This window comes from Chiloscyllium punctatum, chromosome 7, assembly GCF_047496795.1.
Source record: "Chiloscyllium punctatum isolate Juve2018m chromosome 7, sChiPun1.3, whole genome shotgun sequence".
Classification (NCBI taxonomy): Eukaryota; Metazoa; Chordata; class Chondrichthyes; order Orectolobiformes; family Hemiscylliidae; genus Chiloscyllium; species Chiloscyllium punctatum.
Window position 1 is genome coordinate 58013085 of NC_092745.1, and position 23195 is coordinate 58036279.

The window sequence follows — 23195 nt, forward strand, 5'->3', positions numbered from 1 at the left end:
GAGCACACAAGCAACCCTACTTCATCAAGGTAGCGAAATAACTCCAAGAAGGCTGGCATCCTATCCCCAAGTCACCATTTATTAACATGTGCATCATGCACGACACTGATCCAGTTAGCTCAGAGCTGGCTCCTAGAATGAACAGAACCCCTGACATTCCTGTTTATATCTGTCAGCCAGGTTAACAACCCCAATCAAGGAACTCTTATTCTATGAGGTCTACCTGGCTGACCTCATTCCAATCACTACAGGTTGTTTCCCTTTTTAAAACATAAACTTACAGATCAGGGAGGTCCCAAGTTTGACCTATGATCTGTCTTGAGCTATCTCATAGAGTAAGTGGCAGTAGACACTGTAGCATAGTGATTATATTTACTAGACTAATCCAGATTTCATGAGTTCAAGTCCCACCAGGGCAGAAGGAGAAAGTCTGGCAAAGAGATCATGTTAGAGTAATAAAAAACTTTTAAGACAACTTAAAATTCATCTAACTCACTTAGAAAGAATTCACACCACAAACACCTGATGAAGGAGCAGTGCTCCGAAAGCTAGTGCTTCCAAATAAACCTGTTGGACTATAACCTGGTGTTGTGTGATTTTTAACTTTGTACACCCCAGTCCAATACCGACATCTACAAATCATCATTTAGAAAGAATTGACATTTACTGTATATGGTGTCATTCATGATTGTAGAATATTTAAGAAGTTTTAAACAAGTGCTAAAAAGTAGGAAACATTGCAACTAGGTCTTATAAATGGTGATGTTACATTGATCAGACACTCTGTTTCAATTATATTGTTTGAGGGGTAAAAATTTACTAACCAAGGAAGATTTGGCTACTATTCTTCAAATAGTAAAATAGGATCTTTACATTTAGATGGCACATGTGATCTGAAATCGTAATATTTCTTCACTGCTGAACTGAGATTTCAACTTGCATTTTTGCTCAAGTCTCTAGAAAGGGATCTGAACCCATAAATTTTATGGTTCATAACAAGTAAGCTAACGCTGAGCCATAGTTAACACAAAGGTAAAGAAAGTTGCTGCATTAAACAGAAAAACTAAAGAACTACAGATACTGGAAATCTGAACAAAAACAGGAAGTGTTAGAGAAAGTCAGCAGATTTGGCAGCATCTGTGAACAGAAAGCAGAGTTAACATTTCAGGTCCAGTTCCAAAGAAGTATCACTAAATCTGAAACATCAATATTGCTTTCTCTACACAGATGCTGCCTGATCTGCTGAGATTCTACAGCAATTTCTGTTTATGTTTGTGAGAGTTGCCATCCTTACTCAGTCTGACCAATACAAAATATTTATCCAATAGCAAACATGATTCAGTCAAGTTCCCAGTTGTATCATTGTCTTCAACCATGTAAGCTGCAGCAGTTCAACAAAGTGTTTACCATCAACTTCCACAGAATAAGTTAGTATGGACAATAAATATTTGCCACAATGCTGCCTTTAATCAGGATTTAGAGGTGGTGTTGGTCTGGGGTGGACAATGTTAAAAATCACACAACACCAGTTTATAGTCCAACAGGTTTATTTGAAAGAACAAGCTTTCAGAGCGCTGCTCCTTTGTTAGGTAGCTCGTGGGGTAGGATCTTAGGACACAGAATTCATAGTGAAAGATCAAAGTGTCATGCAGCTGATGCAATGTAATGAAAAAATCTAGAGTGCTGTTAAGTCTTTGATCACTCAGAATGGAGATGCAGGTTTTGTTTGATTAATATGTAAATCCCAGAATTTCTTTCAAGTCACGGTGCTCAGTACCAACAACTGCCAATCTCCAGGCACCATCCTACAACTTATCTGTTTCATCCTCAACCACAACATCTTCACCTGTGACAACTAGTTCTTCATTCAGACACACAGAACAGCCAAATTTGTACCCCAATATGCCAACATTTTCATACCCAAATTCAAACAAGCCTTCTTTGCTGCACAGACTCTCAGACCGATATTATACACCAGATACATTGACGACATTTTCTTCCTCTGGACCATGGCAAGGAGTCTCTGAAATAATTACGCAGTGATATCAACAAGTTTCATTCCACCATCAGACTTAGCATGGACTACTCTTTAGAATCAGTACCATTCTTGGACACATGCATCTCTATCAAGGACAGACACCCAGCACCTCACTCTACTGCAAGCCCACAGATATCCCCACAATGCTGCACAAGCCCTATGGATACACAGGATCTGCTCAGAGGAGGAGGAACCCGACGTACACCTGAAGATGCTGAAGAACATCCTCAAAAGAACAGGATGCGATGCTCAACTCATCAATCGCCAGTTTCAGTGTGCCATGGGGAGAAGCCATAATGACCTCCTAAGGAGACAGACACAGGTATGACCGATAGGATACCCTTCGTTGTCTAGTACTTCCCGGGAACAGAGAAGCTACACCACGTTCTTTGCAGCCTGCAATACATTATCGATGAGGATGAGAACCTCATCATGATCTTTCCTACACTTCCACTACTCGCCTTTAAACACCATCAAACCTTAAACAGACCATTGTTTGCAGCAAATTGTCAAGCCTACAGGACAACATCAACCACAACACCATACAACCCTGTCATGGCAACCACTGCAACACATGTCAGAGTGTCAACATGAATACCACCATTACACATGGGGACACGTGTGTGGCAGGTACTCATGTGACATGGCCATCATTGTCTATCTCATATGCTGCAGGCAAGGATGCCATGAGGCTTGATATATTGGCGAAAACCAAGCAGACGCTATGACAACAGATGAATGGACACCACGCAACAATTGCCATACAGGGATGTTCGCCCTCAGTGGGGAAACACATCAGCAGCCAATGACATTCGGCCTTAGACCTTTGGGTGACCATCCTCCAAGGCAGACTTCGGGGATATGCAACAATGCAGAATTGCCGAGGACAGGCTGATAGCCAAGTTCAGTACCCACGAGGACGGCCTTAACCGGGATATTGGGTTCATATCACATTACAGGTGACCCCACCACACACACGCACACATACAAGTATAAGTCTATGGAGTGAATTTCCATTTGCAGATTTGTATTTGCAGATACATTCTATTTTGTTCAAAAAGCACATAATCTGTAGGCAGTCAGTCAATGTTACATTTTATAAATTCCTACTTTGGGTAAATAGAACCAGTCTGACTCAGTGTTGAGATACAGTCACACCTTTAATGCATTGCCTGAGCTGAGCTGTCACCTTTTTTTATACTGATAAACCCTTCAGGACTGTGACTTGGAAGAAGTTCTGGTACTTACATATTAATGAATCAAAACCTGCATCTCCATTCTATGTGACTAAAGACTTAACAGCAATCTAGATTTGTTCAATATTTGCATCAGTCATATGACACTTTGATCTTTTACTATAAATTCTGTGTCCTATGATCCTGCCCCACTAGCTACCTGATGAAGGAGCAGCGCTCTGAAAGCTTGTTCTTTCAATGAAATTTGTTGGACTATAACATGGTTTTTAACTTTGTCCACCACAGTCCCACACCAGCACCTCCATATTATAATTAATGAACATTAAAACAGCCAGAATTAAATACTTTTGACTCTGATTCATTAACTGGTCATGGGAAATGTGTGAATATTGGGTGAGGACAGCAGTATACAAATCTGGAAGGAGGCTTGACTGTATGGTCCTGTAAAAACGCTATCCCATATTCCTAACTACTCTGTCTCCACCGCATCTGCTCCCAGGAGGACCAGTTCCACCACAGAACATACCAGATGTCCTCATTCTTCAAAGATCGCAATTTCCCCTCCCACATGGTTGATAATGCCCTCCAGTACATCTCATCCACTTCTTGCACCATCGCCCTCGAATCCATCCCTCCAACTGCAACAAGGACAGATTCTCCCTGATCCGCACCTTTCACCCCACCAACCTCCAGATACATCGCACTATCCCCTGCCATTTCTGCCACCTACAAACAGATCCCACCACCAGGGATATATATCCCTCCCCACCCCTATCTTTGTTCTGTAAAGACAATTCCCTCCGCGACTCCCTTGTTAGGTCCACACCCCCACCAACCCACCCTCTACTCTCAGCACCTTCCCCTGCTACTGCAGGAAGTGCAAAGCCTACGCCTACACCTTCACTCTCACTTCCTCCAAGACCCAAAAGGAGCCTTCCACATCTGTCAGAGATTTACCTACACTTCCACGTACGTCATCTACTGTATCTGTTGCTCCCGATGTGGTCTCCTCTACACCGGGGAGATGGAATGCCTACTTGCAGAATGCTTCAGAGGACCTCTCTGGGTCACATGCACAAAACAATCCCACCACCCCATAGCCAAACACTTGAACTCCCCCTCCCACTCTGCCAAGAATATGCAGGTCTTAAGCCTCCTCCACCACCAAACCCTTACCACCCGATGCCTGGAAGAAGAACACCTTGGGACACTCCAACCACATGGGATCAATGTGTATTTCACCAGTTTCTTCAATTCCCCTTCTCCCACCTTATCCCAGATCCAACCTCCGACAAGACACCGCCCTCTTGACCTGTCCTACCTGTCCATCTTCCTTCCCACCTAGCCGCTCCACCCTCCTCTCCAACCTGTCACCTTCACCCCCACCTTCATCTACCCATCGCATTCTTAGCTACCTTCTCCCCCAGCCCTACCCCAACCCCCTTCCCATTTATCTCTCAGCCTCCTTGGGCCACTCCCTCACTCTTGATGAAGAGCTTATGCTCAAAACATTGATTCTCCTGCTCCTCAGATGCTACCTGACCGGCTGTGCTTATACAGCACCAACTCTTTGACTCTGTATGGTCCAATAGCCCACCCACATTAATTGCCCATACTCAAACATGGGGCTAGGTACCAGTAGATGAGTAGTATCTAAAACTCACTTGAGCAGAAACTGGTATCTATAGGAGATATAGGGTAGGTCCAACATAAGAAGGCTTTGAAAGGAGAGCAATCAAACTGGAATGACAAAGGACAATTTTACTTTGTATATTATGGGACTGAGAAAGAAAACAAAATAATAAGCGTAATTATAGAATCACATTTAATAACGATTCAAAAGATACTACATAAAAATAGCATGAAACACAAATTAATTTGTTGGAATGGCGTTTTCAAAAATTTTGAACATGATAAATAATGGCTCTTCCATGAAGAATCTGAGACACCAAATAATTAAAAATATCCTCAATACAGGCTTGGTTCCTACAAGTTGGCATATTAACTTTGTTTATACCGTTACTCTGGCTTAATTGTAGTAATTTTGTGAGTCCATGTTACAAAGCAATGATTACACCCACAGGCAATGCAGTCATCTTTTAAAACAAAGAGTGGTATTTTCTCAGCCCTAGTGCGGCATAAGCAATCGTGAGAAAGGTAGCTATGGATAGAATGAAAAAAATCAGAATCTTAAGGTTTAGACATATTTCTGTGATTTTCCCTTCTAGCCATAAATCTCTGCCTTGAAATCTGCCTTACTTCCTTGCAACTGTGTATCTTCAAAGCCTTATTTATTTGCTATTTCCAATTCCCTTCTTCCTGAGAAACTAGAATGCTGAAATTCTGACATGTAAATCAGAGCAGGTACCTGGTGGTGACAGCTTGCTTTATGTTCGGCCACCATGCAATTGCTCCTTCACAACAAATCCCTGCATGCTCCATGGCCACCATTCTCCTTGACCTTTCCTTCACGCAAATTAGCATCGTCACACCACCAGCCTCATATCATCAACATCATGTCTGCTGTTGGACCAAGTCACACACCACTTCAGCCCTTCAACAATTTACTTCAGAGCTCAATGACACCTAGGACTTGCAAGTTTCTGCCAGCTCACTTTATGCACAGACTGATACACAACTTAGCATCTACACACAGGATCCATTTGATTAATCTTATTTTCTTAGCACTCTTGGAGGCTGCCAAGCTATGTACACTTCACACTGCTTTTTTAGCTTATACTATTGACTTTAGCACTGTTCTACAGGCTGTCAATCTCTGTGAGGTTTATATTGCTTTCTTAATAAACAGGGTTTATGTTCAGTCTCTGCAGTCCTCACTTTCTCTAATCTCTGTGCCTTGCATTGCTTTATAGCTCAGAGGGAAGGAAAGATTAATAGTTTGGGAAGATGAATTGGGCGTGACCTGCTGAGTGTAAATGATGCATGCAAAAGTGAGAGTGAACCTTGGTGAAAGGAATGTGCAGAGGAAGAATTGGAGTGAACGGCGGCTCAGTAAGTGTGACGTAGCAGGGAGAAAATGGTGGAATTTACCCTTGTAGAGTGTAAATCATTGATGGACCACAAGACAAAAGTCCGGTCTCCACCCCATCATCCCATCCACCAAGACCTCCAGATCCCTGGAGTGGGAAAGTGGGGAGTGAGCTTTCCTTTCCTCTGGACAATGTGAATGTAGAAGCTGAAGGACCATAGTATGAGGGACTGTGCCTGTCTTTCAATTTCTGAAGTGTCGTGTAGCTGAGCTTTAACATAGGCATCAACAGCATGAACACTGGAAGATTCTGCCTTATGCCCAAAACGTCAATTTTCCAGCTCCTCGGATGCTGCCTGACCTGCTGTGCTTTTCCAGCACCACACTCTTGACTGGAAGATTCTGGCTGAGGTAGAACACTACCACCTCTTGGGCTACATAATACCCCAAGAAGGGCATCCAAAAGCCCAGTTGCAAAATTAATGAGATGTAGAGTGGAAGGTGGTGTAAAAAAGTTGCTCAAAGCCATGGCAAACAGGGCGCAATTAATCTCATTCAACAATACACTTTAAGTCAAAATGGGAAAACAGCCCAAAATTTTCAACATGAAGTACAAAATGATTTTATGTTGTATACCTAGCCTTGCATGTTTTCACATGCAAAGACAAAAAAAAATTGAAATTAAACATGAAATCTGTAAATATCTTGTATTTATCCTGCATGGAAAATTAATTTATCACACTAATTTTAACTTCTTTAAAGACTTGAAAATTTAATAGCATTTGATTGCAAGTATAAACAAATTTCCTGTGCAATAATTATCAAACTGACACCACTATGTCTTAAAAAAAGTGACATATTCTGATTCATTAGAAATTGGTTCTTGGAGCTGTGAGCCCCAGTGCTTCTGGCAAGATTTAATATAAGGGTTTGCAATGCAGATTTATTGTCAGAATTGTTGCATTTCATACAGGATGCAAGACAATTTGTAAAATGATAGAGAAAAGAAAATTGATTTATTAAAGCTCTATGCTCAGATAAGAGTCTGCACCCAGATGAATTGCACTGAACTGATGAATTCACCCTCATCATGCCATTGCTGGTTGCAACTCTGCTATAACATGTTTATGAGCAAAATTCCTGAACCTGCTTTAAGCTTGTAATAAACTACTGGAAAAACACAAAGGTCACTACAGAATACATAAGCGATAAGTAGTCCTTCAAGTGGCCTCTCTGTAACAGCCTGCACATCAAATCAAGAAGGATAATTGCTGTGCAAAATATTGTGACCGCTATTAAAATCCAACATAGTTTTCACAGTTACAATTGAATTTCCTTTAACATAATCAGTTTTCTGTTGCCATGATACTTCATACCAGCACTGACCTTGACAATTACTAATGCAGAACAACCTCGATTATCTGAACAACACGGCAGGGAGTATTTTGTTCGGAAAACTGATTGTTCGGATAAATGATTGTTCAGATAACAGTTAACGTTTTTACAGGACCTTGAGATCTTGTTCAGATAATCTGAAATTCGGATAATTGATGATCGGATAACCGAGATTGTTCTGTACTTATAAATCATGCTTTAGCCCATCATGCAATGCAAGAATGAGATTTTCTGCTTTCTTTTTACTTTTGATACATATTAAATAGCTCAGCTGCAAAAATTAATACAAATGACCTGATGGGAAGGTTCAGGATAATTTGTAAATAAATCCTGTAGCAATGCTCTCTTCCCTTTAAGCAAATTATTCAAAAGGACGCGAATTCAAGGGAAAATACAAGAACTTGCTGAACTGCTCAAAACTCTACATATGACATGGTACAATGGGCTTGAAAGCACAGTGATCACAGGAAGTGGGTAGATAGGTATTGGAGAGGCTGAAAGCGACTAGGAGTTAGGTTAAGGGATACTCTAAAGGAGTCCAGCTTGAATTAGCATCAGAGGACAGGAAAGCCTCAGCACAGAATTAAGTTAGACTGTCAGTATGCAACACAGATCAAAGTAAATCACAAAAAATGTTAGAAGCAACCATTTACTATCTTGTTTAGCACCAAGGACAAATATATGATAGTAGCTCTTTTAGTCATCTTCTCCTCTTCTCTGTCTGAGGAAGAAGACAGAGACCCCTCAGAAGGAGGTCCAGCAAGACTGTCTCCTGCACTCTCCAACAGCTTAGATAATGACACCTTGGTGGGTATTTTAGCTAGATTAGGCTAAGGAGCACATTCTAGTGAGCACACTATTGCTCCCATGTCTCCTCAGCTGACTGAGAAAGAAACATTCCAAGTCACAAGTACTCCGAAGATAGCTGGAGACTAATCACGTGCTCAGAAGGCAAGAGAGGATCCCATGGTGTTATCCATTAATAACTTCATTAAAATGCCTAAGCTGGAAGAGGAGCAGCATGCAGTTTGTTGTTGGCAATCAGTAAACTGTATCACAGGTTGAAGGAGTTTACCTGTGGTTTCACAGGTCAACGGAACATTAAGGGCCGAAGGGGCTGTACTACACTGTAATGTTCTATGTTCTATGTACCTATCTGCACCACAATACTAATATGTATATGGTTGCTGTCTCCATGGACAGGTTGGCAGATGCTATGGAGAGCCAAGTCCAACACAGTTGTTTAACAGATCTGCTCTCCACCAAAGTGACAGAGAGATGAGTAAACTTTGACCTCTCTCCAAGTATAGTTTCTTTACAAGAGGACAGGGTGGGGGTAAAATGAGTAGGAGGAGAAACCAAGTTCAGACACAACAGAACCCTTCTTAACACGTGGCTAAACAGCTGGTGCAGTGGAGAGAGTTTCAGATTCTTGGATCATCAGCATCTCTTCCAAGGCAGGTGGAACTTGTACAAAAAGATCGATTGCATGTTAATTGGAGGGTGACCAGTATCCTGGGGGGTGTGGGGTGAGGTTTGCTAGTGCAACTGAGAAATAAGAAAGGGATGATCACCTAAAAGGTAAGACAGGATAGAAATACTGTGAGCCTGTTAAGTTCTAAAAGAGTGGCGATGAACAAAATAGCAAAGAGAAGATAAGGCAGAGATGCATTGAGTTTTTAAAAGGCACAAAGTGAGCCAATGCTCAGCATAAAAGCAAAGGGGCCTGAGATGCATCCTGTTCTAATTCAGGAGATGGATACTTGTTCCTGTGCACAAAAATCATCTGGCAGCAACATTGCAACAAAATGTGTTTGTATGCTCCAAAGAGCAATACTGAAATATAGAACTGGTTATAAGTGAGTCAGAGATGTGCAATGATGATGTGATGAAGCTAGTGCTTGTTGATGCCAATGTCTGTGGATGAAGGATGCAGGCAGTCATTGCCTGTGGAGTGAGACCTGAGAAGTTGGGGAATGCCAGGCAACGTGAAAACTCAGAGAAGAGGCTGGCAAGGTATGTTAGTTTCTTTTTCAGACCTCCATGTTGGAAATTGTCACCATTAGTTTCTCAACACTGTCTGTGTAAATGGCAAACTACACATAAATCAGGAGAGATTACGATCACAATGAGTTGTTAATGCATGTATCACAGTGGCTCTCAGTGCCAGGGACCCGGGTTCAATTCCACCCTTGGGTGACTGCCTGTGTGGAATTTGCACATCCTCCACATGTCTGTGTAGGTTTCCTCTGGGGTGCTCCAGTTTCCTTCCACAGCCCAAAGATGTGCAGATTAGGTGGATTGGCCATGCTAAATTGGCCATAGTGTTCAGGATGTGCAGGCTACGTTAATTGGCCATAGGAAGTGCAGGGTTAGAGGACAGGTCTGGGTGGGATGCTCTTTGGAGGGGTGGTATGGACTCGATGGACCCAATGGCCTGTTTCTACACTGTAGGGATTCTATGACATGCAAAAAGGCTCCTTGCCACTCACTAGCAAAATTCTACTCTGGCCATTAAAAGCTTGTGTGCAAAATTGGATTTTGTTTCTTGATTTGTTTTAATTTGTCCATTCTCATCATATTTTCCCACCTGACTCCCCATTATCCATGTCATTCAAGATCTGGAAAAATTCCACTCAGAAAGAGATGTGGGAAATGGACGTTTCTTTGGATTACTCTAGGAAGACCCGGACAGAGAAAATCGACAAAGTTACTTCCATTGGTGTTGTAAAAGCTGAATGGTTTGATATCCTAATGTTCACCAACAATTGGACAGTTGTATGGAGTTTTCACTGTCATGGATGCAAGTGAGATGGCTGTTTTATTGTCCCTCAGTAAAGATCAAAAGAGAAACTGATTATTAGAAAAAGCAACAGCCCCCTTGGAATAAAACATTTTCTGGAGGATTACAATATTTAGAACAGAATGATTACTCAGTTATTTCAATAGATAACAAATATGGAATGTAGTAATTTGAACACAATTTGGCAGAATCAAAGGTACCCTGTCATATATCCACAATCAGCACTTTTAATAAGAAACTGCAAGCTGTTCACATCTAGTTACAATGCCAAATTTATGCTGGGGTGAGGAGGATAGTTCCATATCCTCTCTCACTGGCCAAGTCAAGTTGCCATAGTCTTACCAGACCACAGGGCTGCTCTCTCATTAGAGAAAGATAACCAGTCGTGATTTACATAGTGAGGGTCACCATTTCTTATGTGAGATGAGAGATTGAAAAGCAGAGTCCTGCATGGTAACCTCAACCAGTGTGGGGATTGAACCCACACTATTGGCATCATACTGTTTTGTAAACCAACCATCCAGCTAACTGAGCTAAACTGATCCCCTCTCCCCCTGGAAGAGGTTGAACACAGGGTGGAGGGTTATTGTTGGAGTATCTGAAGCAGGATCTAGATGTTGTTTTTGCTACAAGAAGCAATGAAGGCAATGGAATCAGACATCTTACAATACATCATCAATGAAGTTGTGTATCAGTAGTCTCTGAAGGAGTTACCTTCTGACTGGTCATCCTTTATAATGCAACTTAGTCTATGCTAGTTCTCTCATTCCTCTTCCTCCCAAAGCTGCCTTGATCATAATAACATATGTAGAGATCTCCATAGTGCATAACGTGCTAAGAGTTCGTGATTTTGCTGCCTGAAATTTCTGAAAGCCATCTGCACAGAATCCTTTTGTACCAGCATATATTGGTGAAAAATGGCTTTAATCAAAGCCTATATTACAAAGAAATTTCATGGAAAATCAAAGACTATCGACCTGGTTTGGGAAGTCATATGAGTAGCATGTATTTTCTGCAAATTTTATTTAAGAAGATGCAATTATATCTTAAATAGCAGAATTTGAGTAATCAGATGCTGCCCTCATTTGCTTGCCTTGTCTATTTTGAACTCTTTGTACTTTCATATTTGAAAAAATATGGAATTACTGCATTTGATTTGCACTGTAAATTCTAACCATCTACATTTAGAAAACCCCTTTACTATCCAAAGGTCCAGGCAACCTTTAGCCAAATCAGTTTACTTTAAATGAATTACCCTTTCCGTTAAAATTGCATATGGAAGAACGTACATTATTCGTCCATAAATTTTACTATGTTTATTAGGGAAGAAATTTCAAATTTTAAACATGTTGCATTAAAGATTATCTTTTTTTTCATGAAATTGATAAATATGCTTTCTGCAGAATTGAAATTCTTCTTTAAAAAATAAATTTGCATTAATATGAAGGACACTTTGCATACACTTGCTTTTCAATGCTTTGTTTACTCGTAGTTCCAGAGGTCCTCAGTGTTACTTCCTGTTTTAAACATTTAACAATACACAGGCTGGTCACAATCATTCACAACTCCAGAACGTGCACATGTTTAGGAAAATATCAAATCAGAAAGGGTTCTGATTGGGGCACTGGGATACAGTGTTCTGTGTTTTTAAAAATATGGAATTTATTAAAAAGGCAGGTATTATCTAAATTCATTCAGGTTGTTGCCAATTCACAGAGAGGCAAAGATAATTAAATTAACATTTTACACATAAGCAATTTTCTTCAAAACCTAACTAATTGAAATCTATACCTCCTCCTCTCACGTACACCACAAAGCTAAACTTAATTAAGAGAAAACTGGACTTAAAATATAGATCATTTTCATCATGAGCAAATCCAATTTTAAGGCCTATGTTAATACAAATACAGCTCTCATTTGTATTTCACCTTTCACTGTTAAATTTACAGTTTAATTCCAGACATAGTTGAAATATTTATTTTAAATTACGCATTTTTAAAAGGAAAAACCTGGAAGATTCAGTAATTATTTATTTATTAGGAGATCTTTCCTCTCAGGTCTTTGCCAATGTTCTGTGAAGCAACAGATTTCTTGTATTTGTATATACCAGGAATTTGCTTAAAACACTGGGAAATCAATATATGGATTAGATTTGCTGCCATGTGTGCTGTTAAATTTGGGCCTTACTAATGTTTTTCTAGCCAAAGTTAACTTAATCTATTGGCAGAGCTACAATCCAACTTTCATTTGCAAACTATTTAATTAAAAACATATTGGTTTTGCAAATCACAATGGCCAACCCACTGTCTCATAAATCAAAAGACAAATGGAGTCATGGAGTCAAAGAGATGGACTGCACAGAAACACACTCTTTGGTTCAACTCATCCATGCCAAACATATATTCTAAATTAATCTAGTCCCATTTGCCAGCATTTGGCCCATATCCCTCTAAACCCTTCCTATTTATATACCCATTCAGGTGGCTTTTAAATGTTGTAATTGTACCAGTCTCCACCACTTCCTCTGGCAGCTCATTCCATACATGCACCACCCTCTGCGTGAAAAAGTTGCCCCTTAGATCCCTTTTAATTTTTTCTCCTTTTACTGTAAACCTATGCCCTCTAGTTTTGGACTCCCCTACCCTGGGGGAAAAAAGAGCTTGTCTATTCACCCTATCTATGCCCCTCTTGATTTCATAAACCTCAATAAGGTTACTGCTCACCCTCCAAAACTCCAAGGAAAAGTTCAGCCTCTCCCTGTAGCTCAACCCCTCCAACCCTGGCAACATTCTTGTAGATCTTTTCTGAACCCTTTCAAGTTTCAGAAAACTTTCCTAAAGCAGGGAGATCAGAATTGAATGCAGCATTCCAAACACTCAATGTTTCAGTCGCTTTCTGTGGCAGAGAATTCGATAGGCTCCCCACACTCTCTGGGTGAAGACATTTCTCTCCATCTCAACCCTCAGTGAACTATCCCTCAACCTTAAACTGTGACTCCCTGGTTCTCATCACTCACTTCGAGGTGGTCCAATCAATCCCTCCTCCTGAGGTCTCCTCTTATCCCCTTCTGCAGAATGTTTCTCACCCTCTCCTCAGCAGCAAGTGACTTTAAAATAAAAACAAGATATTTCACTGAAATTTTGGAATAAAAAGTCATGAGTATTTTTCAGACGGAAACCAACATAGATTGACAGTTTGTGGTTTATTTAAAACACTAATAGGTCATATGAATATGCACCTGCTAGTTGTGCAGTTTGCCTATTGTAACATAAGTTGGCCCAGAGTTTGGTGCTCAAAATTCCATGCTCCACTTTCCTGTTTTATATCCTTTTTTTCTTCTACGTCAAATTAAGGCTTACTCCACATAGGAAGGAAATCAAGTTCCATGTTTTTCAAGTTGATTGTTCCGCAATTTTAGTAACTGGAGAGTGAACTCTATACATTGGTTCAAACTGTAAATGTCATCACATCACAAGATCTGTAAAAATCATTTAGTGCTGGTCACAACAACACTCAGAAGGACACTCAATTTGGGACAGGATTTGCGCTCTGACATTCTACACTGAGCTATTTTGCCAGTGTGTAGAAATGCCCTCAAGCAGCAGCTATTTGTTATGATAATATCAAAGTCAGTTAAGGATAACTCTCAAAGACTACTGGAATTTTCCAGTCAGTTTGTACAGCTCCTGGGACATCAGGGACATGGCAACAGCCTCCCAAAATAGAGGCATTCTCCTTCTTTCTTACGTACAATGGCAGAATGCTGCACTTTCAATTCAGGAAAGGCCTCCAATTGACACTGTACTTCAAGACCTTGCAATATTTCCATTGGAATGTGATATACCCTCGGGTACTGACTCACCAATTCAGGCAAAATCACTGTTGTGTGACTGTTCCAGACACAGTGTGGTGTCAGGATCCACATTTGACACTGATGTAAAGGTTTCAAAAGAAATGAAAAATGCCACCTATATCGCAGTATTATTGAATCTCTCAACACAAGGTCATTTTTATGAAAATGGTGTTTTATTCTTTTCACAGTAACTGTCTTAGGAACTGAAAGTCGATTGCCGATATAAGCAGATAGCAGTAACATTGACATATGCATGTTTCATCATTGAATCACCTGGACACCGATGCTCAGGTGTCTCTTATAACGCACATTTATCAAATGTGATTTGGTTGCAATGTGATTGGTGAATTGCAGACTTTTTTTATAAAGCGAACTCTTGTTCGCTGTTATGAGATTCCCATCCCAGGCACCAGCTGAACAGCAAAACCCAGCCTCAGGATCCTCTTTCTGCAAAATGCAAATTCAGTTTGTTCAGGTAAAACAGGAATGTAATCAGCTCTGCGAGCCTTGGAACTTATCTTGAAACTGGAAATTGTAGTTTACATTTAAAAGGGCAATATTTCAAACTGGGGGAGAATCCTGAGGAGGATTGGACTTCCACATCGGCATCACATGGTCAGTTGGCTTATGCGCTTTCTGGTGAAGAGCTTCGTGAAAGGTATAGTGTTGTAGTCAGTAATTTTAGTGTTAAAGTGTTAAATTTACTATGTTATTTCATTAACATATATGATTTAATGATTTACTTAGACTGTGTTATTTTTTATTTTAAGCTAACTACTATTTTTGCTTTGATTTTTACTGATAATTTTATTGATTCGGCCCAACCCTTTTTTTCTCATAGGCCTCGTTATTTATATTGTGTGATTTTCTACAACACGGTATCACACTGGAACGCAACTACGTGTTATAAGAGAACTGCCTGTGATTATTTTCCTCATGTTTACATCAATATTTTGGTTGTAAAATCATTTGGTACTTTATCATTTTCATATTTCAAAATTGGTATCAAATTAAATAAACATCACAAAACATTGCATGTGTATACATAAAATCTATTATATATACTTACATTTAATGTGAAAATAATGTGCTCATATTATGCTACTTTTATGCAAACATTGGGTGGACAAAAATGTATAAACTATTCAGTAATGCTGCAATTTTTCTATGATCATTGCCTGCTGAGCCCTTAGCAATACTTGCATGCTTAAATCTTTAAAAGTGATGAGTGCTGGTTTTTAGGTAAAGCTCAGCAGCTAAGCTCAACATGAAAAGTCAGCACTGTCAGTTTTGGGACCTTGCAAAGCTTTTCTTTGTTATCAATAGTTGATCAGCAGACAGTCAGCAGTCCAGCTCTGATTTGGCCCCCTGAAGAGCAACTGGCAGATGTAAGTATTGTACTTACAAGCTTGTTTCATTTTAATTCTAATTTGAACTAAGAGTGCACAAATTGGACTGGTGTCAGCCAACTGAACCAAGGACTTAACAATTGGCAACAGCTTCAACATGTTCATTGAATTTTTAATTTGATGTAATGCCACCATAAGTTAAATGTTTCCAACTTGCAACAATTATTTTTATCCATCTGTAGTATAAGATATTATTTCTAATTGCGTGATCCTGCAATATATGTTATTTCTGACTGTGTAAGACACTACCAAGACAGTTTATATCAGAATAGGAAGTGATGCAATGTCTCATGATATTGTCTCTCTTGCTGCCTTACAGCAAGATAAAGCCACAGGAGGATCTTTGTTAAATAATGTTTTCCTTATTACACCATTTCTTTAGCAACACAAAGAAACCAAGAACTTTCTAACACCAACTTAGGCCCATTCTAAACACCTGAACCACTGCAAAAATGACTTGCACAACCACTGTATAGTAAAAGTGTTTTTGATGCACAAAATATATGTGTAAATGTAAAGTCTTCAAAGTGCAACAAAGATATATCCCAAGGTAAGGCTTGGCACTGATCTCACTGATGCTCAAACATTTTCATTCCAGTACAGTCATATTGTCAAAACTGTGTCAAATCTGTGGCAGTCAGATAGCTTAATTGGCATTGCCAGGCTAGGTAGCTATTTACACGACAGATATTGTACTTTTTTTCTGGAATGGTGACAAAATGTTTCAATTATCACATAAATTATTCTATTGCAAAACTGCAAGAATCCTATCTATATGTAGCAAAGCACAAGACTGAAAATGTCTTTGAACCCATTTATTTATCACAGTTTTCTAAACTGAAAGCTTCTGCTGCAGCCAGTAAAGCAGGTTATTAAATGCAAGGTACCAACGTAAAGGATTTTATTATTGTGAAGAAAAAGCTTCCAATTATGTAACATATTTCACAACACCCAGACTCCATCTGTTGTCAAGCCATGATAGTCCACTTCTCTTGTGCCAGGGTCTGTTCTTTGAGATTCCAGTGGCAGGGTCTTGCCATCTGATTGTAGAAGAAAGGCAGATGCTTTCAACTTGCATCTTAGTTGCAAGCAGTTTGTTTGTGAGACCCAGTATTTAATATTGGTTGAGCCTGCTGTTCTCTTTGGAGTGAAAACCAGTTCGATTAATGTCCTTCGTTTTGTCATTGAGCTTTTTTTCCAAATCAATCTGTTCCAAGATGTTACAATACAGCTCTAGAGCAGGTAAGACTTAAAGCCAGGTCTTCTGGTTTCAAAACAGGGACACTACCACTGCACTACAAGAGCCCCCTATTGACTTAATTTTTTTAAAAAAAATTAATCTATTTTTCTAATCAACCTTTGCAGAGATGTTATTATTCACCTCCAGACTAGGTGGGTCTTGAACTCAGGCTGCCAGTCCAGAAGTAGGGACACTATCACTGCACTGCAAATGGAGCCATTGTTCAATTAAAATTTTAATTTAAAAAAATTATTTAACCTATTTTTCTCACCAGTCTGTTCAGAGATATTATTATACACAGATGAAGTAGGTGGGACTTGAACCCAGGCCTCCCAGCCTAGGGGTACAGAAATGACCACTATATCACAAGAGGACCCATTGACCTGTTATATTTGTTTTGGTCATTGCAGGCAGCTGCTCCAGGAAGAATTGATTAATTCAGCAAGTTGTTCAGGTATTGAAGTCAGATCACACTGATAGATTGTCTTGTACTAATAGTCTGCTAGTGGTCTTACACCAAATTGAAACTCAGAGCAAGAGGATTAAACTTACATGTGAATATGTTAATTGGATTGGGGGTTTAATGCTTGAAAATCACTGCAAGTTGGACAAGACCACATCAGACTTATTTTGCTATAAATTAAGCTGTGTAACCAGATTAGTAAAGAACTCTACTACAGTTATTAAATGTAATGGTCTTTTAGTTTAGATTTTATCTTACTCTGTCACAAATGTCAAAATGAAATACTCTTCCAAGTTGCAAGAAATTTATGAGATCTTCAGGTAGTTACAGCATTTTTATTAAAGAGATATAACCCTGAGATAATAGTTTGCTAACAGCAAGGCAAGTGTGCACACCATGCATTAAGTAATGATACTTAAGTAATTAATAAATATTCTTTTCAATCAGGGCAAGGCTTATATACTTAATGGTAAGGTCCTGAGGTGTGTTGCTAAACAAAGAGAGCTTGGATTTCTGGTTCACAGTTCCTTGAAAGTAGAGTCGCGGGTAAACAGGATAGTGAAGAAGGTGCTTGGTGTATGCTTGCCTTTATTGGTCAGTGCACTGAGTACAGGAATTGGGAGGTCACGTTGTGGCTGTATATGACATTGGTTAGGCCACTTTTGGAATACTGCATTCAATTCTGGTCTCTCAGCTACAGCAAGGACAGTATGAAATTTGAGAGGGTTCAGAAAAGTTTACAATGATATTGCCAGTGTTGGAGGGCTTGAGCTATAGGGAGAGGCTATATATGCTGGGGCTAATCACTCTGAAGCGACAGAGGCTCAGCGGTGACATTGTAGAAGTTTATAAAATCACGAGGGGCATAGATAGGGTAAATAGCCAAGGTCTTTTTCCCATCGTGGGGGAGTCCAAAATTAGAGGTCATAGGTTTAAGGTGAGAGGGGAAAGATTTAAAAGGGATGGATGGGGCAACGTTTTCACACACAGGCTGGTGCATGTGTGGAATGAGCTGCCTGAGGAACTGGTGGAGGCTGGTACAATTGCAACATTTAAAAGATATCTGGATGGTTATATGAATAGGAAGTGTTAAGAGGGATATAAGCCAAATGCTGGCAAATGCGACTTGATTAATTTAGGATATTTGATTGGTATGGACGAGTTGGACCGAAGGGTCTGTTCCATGCTGTATAGCTCTATGGCTCTAATTAATTGCGAGCATTCAAGATTATATGAATAAATTATGGCAGACCACTAATGGAGAAAAGTTTTCTTGTGACTTATATCAATAATGTTAAAAGAACAGAAACTGTCAAAAAAACTTGAAATCTAAAACAAAAGTAGAAAATTTTCAAAGTACAGAACTGGTCAATCAGCATTTGAAAGAGAAAGTTGGCTTTTGTTCATAACCCTTCATTATATTTCTGATAATTTTTTGTTAAGATTGTGTACCTCGTCTATAGATTCTGCAACTATTAACTACACAAGGCATTGCAATTTGTGGGGGTTTTTTTACATATCTGCAGGAAGTCTGACCTTTCCTCCAGCACAGGGTTACTACCAGAGGCAGAACAGTTGGAACTGCTGCCTGCCGGTTAAATTCTGCAGTGAACTTGGTCCCTTTTTTCTGGGTCAGGGAGTTCATTAACTATGTCATAAGTGACATCCACACAACTCAAAGGAAGACTGTACTGAGGAATATATTGACCATGTTGAGGAAACTCAGGGAGCTGTACTGCATCTCTAGGAGGAACATGGAGATATTAATAGAAGAAAAGCACAGTGAAGAGTTATTGAACAGTGTGAAATGTCTCCGAGTGAGCTACAGACCTAACAGTACAGGACATAAAACTGATGAAAATGAAAAGTAATTATTGACAGATTCAGTCCCTAGATGATTAGAGTATGTATTGTCATCTCTCTCCTGAGTGTTGCTGGAGTTTGAATATTAATAGTGTAAGACAGGAATTTGGGCCAAGTTCCCTGACCCTGTAAACTTGAATTAAGTGCATTGGATAATCAAGAGACAAATAATCAAGAGGCAGAGAGGAGGAAGTCCTCATCATAGCTGCATATGTTAGTGTCCAGATATGCTGCTTATGGCTTCAAAACCATTACTTCCACATCAGCAGCTCTTGAGACTTTAGATTCAGTTTTGGACATAACGGACAATTTATGCACGGGATTTTCACATATATTGCATTTTGCTCCTTTTTTAGAAAGTGAAAGAGCTCTCCACATTTCTGACAGGACAGGAGGTTCTGATCAGATCTTCTTCAAAAACGTGTTTCTATACTTCCCCTCTGGCATGATCCAACAGCATTGAACAGCTGGGGGAAAAGGCAAACCACACACACCTCTTTTTTTGTCTCAGCAATCAGCGTGTAATATTCTGTAATTTAAGTGTCCAGCATTAAAGACAGCCACTGTGACAACTGAAAGGTAAGTACATAAGGTAAGTGTGGGGTTTGGATGCCAGGAGGGTAGAGAGCTAGGTGGGTAGGGGTAATGTGCCAAGCAAATAGGGTGCCTGGGTGTAGAGTGCTATGGGGTAGGGTGCCAGTAAACAGGTGCAAGGTGGCAAATGGGTCAAATAAGCAATGGACCATTTAGGGTAGGTCAATTTGGGTGGGAGCTACCAGATTTAACAGGGTGATGTTGGGACCTTGAACAGATAGTGATGACAGGGTGTTGGAAGGGCGTGCCAAGCCCAGTGACAGGGGAAGTGGGGCTCAGGTCCATTGGCTGAGGTGTTTGGTCCAGAGTGAGAAACATTAGTATCCTGTCTGGAGCAGGAAAGGAATATCAGGTCCAGCGGCAGGTGAGGGAGGGGAGTATGGGCAGATCCTGTGGCAGGAGAAGGTGTGGTTGGCTCCTGAGAAGGGCAGGGTGTGCTAGTTCCAGTGCGGAGAAACAGAGGCCTTAAGATCAGAGGTTATGATGTTGGGGGTGGGTGTGGGGGTTGGGTGTTAGGGCGAAGGATGGTGGCAGAGGTCTGGAGCAAGCAGATGGCATCAAGCTCAGAGTAGGGGAAGAAGGTGCTGGGCCCAAAGTTGGGGTAGAAATATTCTAGCTCCAGAGAACGTAGGGCTCTCACTTCCAGAGTGGGATGGGGTCCAGAGTAGAAGAGGTCATGTTCTGGACAGGCAAGGTGGGGGAATTGATCCAGCAGAATGGGAGGCATGATCAGTTCCCAGGAAAAGGCCAACAGGTGTCAAATCCCAGTGAGTGGGAGGGACAGGGTATCATATCCCCGGAGGGCAGGGATATCAGGTCCTGATGATGGTGAGACACGTCAGGTCCTGTGGGGAGAGGGCAGGTCCAGAGCATGTTAGGATTTTTGAGGAAGTGCCATTAAGGGATATGTAAGATGAGTTGAGATGTCAGTTAAACAGTTAATCAGGAACTAGACCAGATATTTAACAGTCCAATCTTTTCTGAATAATTATTTACTTAACTGCAGGAGAATTTTCCAAATAATCCAATTTAAATGTAGGGGATTTGTGTAGGAAAATTGCTCAGGGGAATCGTCGATTTCTTAGACAGCTCCTTCAGATTGTGCGATAATGAGGATTCTGCAGAATCCCGATGCAGCTTGCATCCACACTTCAGAAACAATTAACTAACAAAACCAAGTTCTCCTTCAAACAGGCGTACATAGTACTTCAGCTGTGGCTAACCAAAGTTTTGTACAGTACAGCACGATAGGGGGCAATAATGAAAAGTGATCATGGAGGATTCTTGGAGAAGTCCAATCAGTTACCATGAGAGAGAGAGAGAGAAAGAGAGAGAGGGCCTGTATCCAGAATGATCACGTCTGCATAAAATGCCAGAGAGTAGTAGTCCTTGAACAACATGTGGCTGATTTAAAGCAGCAACGCTCCTTACTGCACACCACACAAGAAAGAGTGAAGTTTCTAGAACAGTCATACCCGAGAGTGGTTACTCCACATTGTGACAAGCACGCAAAGAGGAGTGTAAAAATAACAGATGAGTGGATGACCATTCATTAAAAGGGAAAGAGACAGTGGGTCCAGAAAACCCAGGACTGCTTGGATCTGACTAACCCGGATGAAACTTTAAATGCCTATTTAGTGAGTGATATGATTGAATTAGGGTGGATGATTCAAGGGAAAACCACACTACTACAGTGTCCAGGTGATGCTGAGAAAAGAGAGACTGATAGGCAAGTTAGTAAAGTCGTACGAGTAGGTGACTTCATAGTTTAAGCAAGAGATACTGTAGTTTGCGGCCAAAATCATGAATTCCATGTGGTCTATTGTCTCCTGGGTGCAAGGATTCAGGATATAATGAAACAGCTGGATAAACTTCTCAAAAGGGAGGGTCAACAGCCAGTGGTGGTGGTTCATGAGGGAACCAACAACTCAGGGAGGGATAGTTTGGCGGACTTGCAGGATCAGTTTCAGGAGCTAGGGACTAGTTTGAAACACAAGACTACCAAGGTAGTAATCTCAGAAATACTACCTGTACCACGAGCTTCACCATTTAGTCAAATGCAGATCATCCACACTTCAGAACTGCCCACTTTTAAGCCTGCCAAAGCCTCCATATGTCCTCACTCCCTCTGCGATTCTACTCAAGAACCCCACAGTATCTCTCCCCAAATTATGTAACTACACCCTCCATCTTCAAATAAAGACAGAAGTGAAGCACTTATTTAATACCTGAACAATATCCTCTGGCTCCTTACACATATTGTCCCATTGGTGCCTAATTGACCTTTATCTTTCCCTGGTTATTCTCTTCCCCTTAATACATATACAGAATTTCTTGGGATTCTCCAAAGAATTCTTCAAGCCTCTCTTTTCTCTCCTAATTGCTTTCTTAAGATCTCTCTCCCCCTACCTCCCAACCCATACTTTCGATATTCCACTGGGGTTTCCATTGATTTGTTCCCTTTGCACCTGTTAAGAGTCTTTCCTTTCCATCTTATTCAGTCCTGAAAATCTAGACATCTAGGGTTCTCTTGGACTTGTTACTCTTATATGTCACCTTCAAGGCAACATATTGGGCGTATACTGTTTCCATTTCTGTTTTGTATGCAACCCACCCCACAACCCACCACCACCATTGTTCTCTTGTAGATTTGCCCATGAGTAACTGTTCCCAGTCTACTTTGGTCAGATCCTACTTTATTTTAATAAAATCTGCCTTCCCTCAATTCAAAGTCCTTTTGTGCAAACTACCTATTTTCCATAATAAACAAATCATACTGTACAGTGGTCACTGTCAATAAAATGCTCCCCTTCTGCCACCTCGATCACCTCTCTGAGTTTATTCTCATGAATTAGGCCCAGCACTGAGCCGACAATTCCCAGACCTTCTATGTATTGACATTCTCTTTAAATAATTTCAATGATTAAACCCTCGCAACACATTGGAGAATTTTTGACATTCACTACCCTCCAGAAGAGGGTAATTACTTGCTGCAGTTGCCTAATAACAATTTGTGTTTCATGCACAAGAACACTGAGATCCCTCTGTAATACTAATTTTTGGGTACCTATTGGAGAATTATGTTGGAAAAGAACTATCTTCCCCTTCTCTGACATCTACTGACTGATCGTCAGTTAGTGTGCTAGGTAGCTTTGGAATGCCAATGCTCATCTGGATTCATAGCACCCTTTTAAATATGGTGTTTTTGATGGATATCCACTGAATGGTTGAATTGTTTTGGGAGAGGCACGTGGTATGATCTGATAGAAGGAACACCATGGTGGTGGGTAGGTTATCAATGAGGCAAGTTTGGTAAGACCTGGTAACAGATCTTGCAAACCCCCATGGCAAA

The 23195-nt window shown here is 40.5% G+C and overlaps 1 long non-coding RNA gene across 3 annotated transcripts in view; it reads left to right on the forward strand.

The window, feature by feature from the left end:
* Positions 1 to 23195, forward strand: part of LOC140479675 (uncharacterized) — a 113446-nt gene that overhangs the window by 78211 nt on the left and 12040 nt on the right. The window contains exon 1 of one of the 3 annotated variants that reach the window (XR_011961096.1): positions 15595 to 15662. The exons of the other annotated variants lie outside the window; for them this stretch is intronic. This is a non-coding gene — a long non-coding RNA (uncharacterized lncRNA). Of the gene's footprint in view, positions 1 to 15594; positions 15663 to 23195 lie in introns of those variants that run through there. 3 annotated transcript variants of the gene reach the window in all.